The sequence below is a fragment of the Atractosteus spatula genome, chromosome 22 (genome assembly GCF_055471065.1).
Source record: "Atractosteus spatula isolate fAtrSpa1 chromosome 22, fAtrSpa1.hap1, whole genome shotgun sequence".
Classification (NCBI taxonomy): Eukaryota; Metazoa; Chordata; class Actinopteri; order Semionotiformes; family Lepisosteidae; genus Atractosteus; species Atractosteus spatula.
Genome location: NC_142727.1, coordinates 936123 through 942720, shown reverse-complemented (window position 1 = coordinate 942720; position 6598 = coordinate 936123). Strand labels below are relative to the sequence as shown.

Sequence of the window (6598 nt, the reverse complement as noted above, 5' to 3'; positions counted from 1 at the left end):
AGAGAAAATAGCTGACGTGTTAATATTAGAAGATGTGCCTTACGCAGATGTAAAACGTGAATATTTCCAACTGCATCAGCCGATTAAATCTCCAGGGAAAACAAGAGTATCACGTGCTGGCTCACGAATCTTGTTTTCTCAAACCGAAATATTTATATCTTTCACAGAGCTATGTAGGTTGAGTTACTCATAAAAAAAAAACCCTAAAAAGTATTGAAGCCATCAGAGCCCGAGATAATCCCTGACCGGTATGGAGCTCAGCTCTGTCTGAATCTAACTCCCCCCCTCTTCCTGCGTGGTCGCGTGTACATGACGCCATCGACACCAGCCTCACCTGCGCCAGGCGAGCCGAGTCCCACACATGCGTAGCGGAGATGCCCACCGGCAGCAGGTGAGTTCATTATTGCTGGAATTGTTTGCTTTGTTTATTAGTTATCTGTGAATTTCTGCATAACTCACACCGTTCTTTTTTTTGGTTAAGTTTTTGTATTACTTTAAGTAAGAAAATTAGGTTTTTATTTTTATTGGAATTTGAACAATAGGCAACATCTTACGAGTGAGTTCCAGGGACCTGTACTGGTTTTCTCGTTCACACATGTTGTCGGTGTCTGAGCTTGTGGTCACGACCCGTTCCACACGGGTAATTCAGCTAGGCAACTAAACACACATCTGCAACGAAAATATTTGACTGATATTCATCTCCTTTATATGCAGTATATACACAAATATATTGAGGTTTAGTTTGATTACAGCTTTGAATAAAACTGGTCGTTGCAAAAGAGAAGCCATGATGTTCTTTGAAACTGAAGTTTTGCCTTTTCTCCTCTGCTGAACTGTGATCGAGAACCCTAATTTCCACTGCCCCTCCAGCTTAAATACTGGCTGACCAGCTGTCCTGGGTCTGGTCACTGCCAGACCTGTGACCAGCTGGTCAGAGAAGACTGTCTACTGAAACACAAGAGAAACAGATAAATATAAAAAAGTGTTAGTCATTCTTGGTTTTATTTTCACTCTTTTACCACAGTAGTCAATCAGTTGAACACAAGTAGAAGTTGTTGCTTTCAGTCTCAGAGCCTCTTCAGACTCCTGTTCTGTCTCAAGGTGTCCTGTTTCTCTGCAGCCTGATGGCCTCCCGACACACAGACACGACTCCGCAGCCAGAACCATTTTCTTGTCTCCTGTCCAGAGTGGAGTCGACACCTGCTTGTTCCTTATTTGTGTTCCCTGTGAGCAGTGTTGCCTTGAGGTGACTGAAGACTGGGAATGTTCAGTGTAGTGTTCAGGTGAGAACATTTCCTGTCTCAGGGTGTGTATTTGGCCAGCTGGGAACTCAAATCTTAAACTTGCAGCCCCTCCAATCAGCGCCACTACAGTGCTGCAACAAGCAAATTAATTCATAGTTAGCAGGATGGATTTCACAATTAAGAAGCTAAACAAATTCGACATATCTAAGAGCCCAGCATTTACTGGAGACTGATATCCTGTAGCAGAGATCACCTCCTCTCAAATTCTACAACTGAGAACATTATTACATGTCAAAGTAGGAAATAGAAGAATGAAGAGCCAGAGACAATACAGGCAGAAACACTGAAGTGATTCAGAGGGAATAGGGAGTGAGATATGTAGAAATATATTTATATTACACCCCTGGAGAAATATGAACAATAATAGCACTGAATATGTCTTAAGGACTGTGCAATATGTCTTACTTAGAGTAAAGTTATGTCAAATAAATTCACTGCTCTCAGTATCCCTGTTAAGGCACATTCAGTAACAGAATTCATTCCCAGTCACTGAACAAATTCAAGTACAGGAGACGGGAGTTTCCAGACACTGTAGAGAGTTAAACTGGCAGACCTGACTGCAGTCTCTGATGCCACTGCTGTCTCTCCCCCTCAGAGTCTGAGCTGACTGGAGACAGTTATTCTACTGCTCTTCACTAGAACAGGAGCCAGTGGACAAGACCACCTCCAGACTCCAGCATGAAGGAACTCTGAGCCTCATCCTGACCCAGGTATTCATCTACAAGCACAGTGGAGCCACACAGTACAACTGCAGGATTAAAACATCACCTGGTCACCTCGATGTTTAAGAATCACCTCTTCCAGCAGCAGCCTTTCCAGTCTTTCCACTGTGCTGTCTTCTCCAGGAGTCAGGAATGTCCGTGCTGGGAACAGCAAGGAAAGGAAGAGGCAGACTGTGGCCCTGCTCACGGAGAAGAGGAGCAGACTCTGGCTGGACAGGGAGGGAGGTAAGAGCGCCTGTGTCTGTGAGCTCAGGGTGACAGCAGTGCAGGAGGGAAGGTGAACATCCTGAGAGGAGGACAGGAGCTGACGGAGAGGGGCAAGAGGGGCTGAGAGCCGGAGAGGATCCCAGCAGGGCAATAAAAACACATTGACAATAATACAGAATCTACCCTTCTCTAAACTAGAGTAGTGATTCAGTCAGCTAACACTGAGTGAGAACACTGGCCACAGCAGAATTCAAGACAAACTGAAGTCTAGAAATCTGTTCAAGACAGACGAGTTACAGACAGGCAGAGGATCAGAGACTGTAAAAGAACTGACAGCAGAAGCATGATTAACAGAAAAGAGACTTTAATTATGTTAGAAAAGTGTTAAAGAGAATTACAGGAAACCCTCAGTTTAATAGATTAATAGGAGGAAAAGATGTGTGTTTTTGCTGAATGTCCGTTAATTAAAGCATCATCTGTTTCATCCCCAAAACACTATTATATGAAAAACTATACAAGTATATAAATGATATAGATGCTCTGTGGATCTTTTGACTTCTTTTAAACAATTGAGATCAGTAGTGAAAGAAACTCATTCCTTTGTATTTTTATTATAACGGACAAGCTGTTGATGTCATGTGTTGAAAATGTACTGAATTAAATGTACTACAGCATACAAAACAATAACGCCTATTGTTAGCAATTTGCCTATTGTTATTGTAGGGAAAGTCCAGTGTTGTCTGTAAAACTGTCAGAGTTCCCCTTCAGCAGATTGTGTCTGTTAAACTGAGGGTTTACTGTAGTTCCATTCAGTCACACAGCCTGCAAGTATTATAGAACCTCATACAGCACTGAGGACACCTGGAGACTGAAATTTTTACATCAAGCAGAAGTATTCAATGAGAGCAACCAAAAAGTATTTCATAGTTCTGGACAAAATTAATTGAAATCAAAGCTCTTTAACTTTTTTTTTAACAGAATTAAGTTCAAAATTGATCAAGGTGACAATTCTCCCCAGTGAAGAAGGTGGCCACAGTATCTTGGTAATAAATACAAATCATATCTCAGCACTGCTGGACTAGGACAGGGGCTATACTGTCTTCAGCTCCTCCTCTGAGCTGGGATGTTGATCACATGTAGAAGCGTGAGGAGTGGGGTTAGTAGTGGGGTTAGGGAGTGGACATGCCATCAGCATCTGAACTCAGAGGAGGAGCTGAAGACACTCAGGATTCCTGAGATGGTCAGAGATCACTGTGAATTATCAGCCTTTATTTGAAATGATCAGGAACATTAGTGGCAGAGTAATAAGTAAAAAGGGATCTAGACTGTTTCACTCTAGACAGCATTTCCAGTCTGAATGAGTGTCTGTGGGAGGCTGTGCTTAAGCTCAGACTATTGTAAAATAATACACTGAGACAGAAGGAGGTGCCCTGTGTGGCAGAAGAATATTTTGAGCAGAAACACACTGAGGAGTTATTACCTGAGCATTCAGACAGTGTACCTGTAAGTGCAATATAGCTCATACTTCAACAAAGTGACAAGTGTGAGATTTAGTTCTAACTGTGGGGTTGCAGAGGTGTTATTGTGAGAAGCTGGTGTAGGAAATAGGAGAAGTTGTGCAGAGCTCACCTGGAGACCTGGGGGATATGAGTCTCTTTTCAGTTTTCAACAAACCAACTCACCCTGTCAATCCCAGAGCCAGATTGTGACTCTTCACAGTCTCTGTCCTCAGTGAGAGAGAGGAGCAGCAGGAGGCAGCAGGGAGGGAGCTGAAGGTGTTTATTCATCACATGTTGACAGACTGGAACCAGGCTGGACTGAATTCAGTGACTTTGTTGAAAGCTGGAAAGAGAGAAGTAAACTCATTAAAATAGGTCAGGCTGTGCCAGAACTCTTCCTCACACTTTAGATCTCTGTACCCTGACATCACACTGACACTCCTTCACTACAGCTGCAGCAGTGTCACAGTCTAGATCTCTTCATACTTTCCTTTACTTCTTCATCTGCTACTAATGTTCCTGATCTTTTCAAATAAAGGCTGATAATTCACAGTGATCTCTGACCATCACAGGAATCCTGAGTGCCTTCAGCTCCTCCTCTGAGCTGGGATGTTGATCACATGTAGAAGAGTGAGGAGTGGGGTTAGTAGTGGGGTTAGGGAGTGGACATGCCATCAGCATCTGAACTCAGAGGAGGAGCTGAAGACACTCAGGATTCCTGTGATGGTCAGATATCACTGTGAATTATCAGCCTTTATTTGAAAAGATCAGGAACATTAGTGACAGATGAAGAAGTAAAGGAAAGTATGAAGAGATCTAGACTGTGACACTGCTGCAGCTGTAGTGAAGGAGTGTCAGTGTGATGTCAGGGTACAGAGATCTAAGCCAACTCACCCTGTCAACCCCAGAGCCAGATTCTGACTCTTCACAGTCTCAGTCCTCAGTAGAGGGAGGAGCAGCAGGAGGCAGCAGGGAGGGAGCTGAAGGTGAAAGTGGAACCAGGCTGGAGGTGAAGTCAAAGCCTTTGTTGAAAGCTGGAATGACAGACAAATACAGTCATTAAAACAAAGTCGAGCTGTGTCAGAGTACATTTCACACTCCAGTGAGTAAGAACGGTAGTACAGAACTGAACAGTGAAGTAGTGGAGTGAGCTCCGCTGTTTCAGAAGCCCGAGCTCACACGCTGTTGCTCTTAGCCGCCACCAGAGGGCAGCCTGCAGCTGCAGACGGCAGAGCCAGGTACACGGTCTCTATACGCGGCTCTGCAGACAGCTGCTCCCACAGCCTGACAGCCCGCTCCTCTTGGTCAAGCCAGGGTACCAGTGAGTTGCCCAAGAGAGCTGACCCGGGCTGTGAAAGCAGCGCCCCGTCTGTCTGACACCATTCCCCGGTTCTTACCCGACATGTTGTCGATACCAGAGCAGCAGGCAGTAAAACTCTCCCCTCACTGTCACTGGGGCCGCGAGTCCTGGCCGAGCTCCGGAGTGAGAGAGCTGGAGAGGAACGAGATGCAGAGAAAATACTGAGACTCACCTCTCGACTCGTACATGATCCCGCCAGACTGACTGAAAATGTGATTTAGTGGACAAAACTGAAAAAAAGAGTGATGTTTTTAGTCTCGAATTACAAGTACATTTCAAGAGCAGTAGCAAGCAGCACGTTATATGAACGAATATTCACAGGATTCTGCAGATAACAGAAGCACAGCCCAGAGAAAATAAGAATAAGAAATAGAGTAGAAAAGTATTGTTAAACAATGACCTAATACAGGTTTAAACGCACAGAGCAGTAAAGCTTGAAAAGCGTTTGGACGAGTTACTTACCGCTGTCTGTCTTGCTCAGCTCTCGCGCGAAAGGAGGATAATCAGCCGGGTCAGAATTTATAGGACCTGGAGCCCAAAGTGACCAATAAACAGGCGAGACGACATTATTCGCGGCTCTGCCCACCAAAATCCTTTATTAATATTCAGTATATAGGCAGCGGTTTTACAATTAATCTAATTTGTAGTTCGTCCTCCCAACGCATGAGGGCGGTGCAGCCCCACCCACTACTGCCAATAGGCGTGGTTTGGGTGGAGACGTCATGGATTCTGATTGGCTGAGATTCTCATATTTAAATTAGCCCCGCCCCCCAGCGTGGCTCCTTCCGGTTGTTATGCCGAAACTGGGTGGTGGGTTTTGTGAATGGCGTTTTCTCGATTTTATTACGGTTTTAGTCGTTTTTTGGCCTATTTTTAATTATATCGTTATGACACATCACGGAATCGTTAAGTCGCATTTAAAACTGGATGTTCCTGTCTTTCAGCTAGTGAGTATCGAGCGAGTTCGTGTTGTTTGTGTTTGATTCGCAAGATGGCGGCGGTAACTCCTCATTTACATTTATTAAAATTAGTTGCTGTATTTTAATGAGCTGATTTGCATTTCTCTTGTTAATATGAACTAGAAAATTCGGCTAGAATTGTTTTTTTATTTTTCAGGTTTTTATTGTTTGTACTGAATTAAAACGCTCACTATGCTTTAGTTTGGAAAAAGTGACTTGTTTTTTTATAAGATGTTTGTTAGCTCTTATTTCATTAAATTTGCATTTATTAAAATCAGTCGCTGTATTTTAATGAGCTGATTTGCTTTTCTCTTGTTAATATGAACTAGAAAATTAGTGTTTGGCTAGAATTGTTTTTTTAATTTTTAAGGTTTTTATTGTTTGTACTAAATTAAAACGCTCACTTTGCTTTTGTGGAAAAGTGACTGTTTTCTGTAAGATGTTTGTTAACTCGTATTTGCAACCATTTGCATTTATTAAAATCGCGCACTAATCACTTGTATTTTAATGAGCTATTTGTGTGTGTGATACTGTGAAATAAAAAAAC

At 43.1% G+C, this 6598-nt stretch overlaps 1 long non-coding RNA gene across 1 annotated transcript; it reads left to right on the top strand.

Moving 5' to 3' along the window:
• The first annotated feature begins 1199 nt into the window (after positions 1-1199).
• LOC148816397 (uncharacterized) lies at positions 1200-4178 on the top strand. Its single transcript, XR_016094678.1, has 3 exons — positions 1200-1283; positions 1900-2014; positions 2150-4178. It is a non-coding gene; the product is annotated as an uncharacterized LOC148816397 (long non-coding RNA).
• Positions 4179-6598: the final 2420 nt, after the last annotated feature.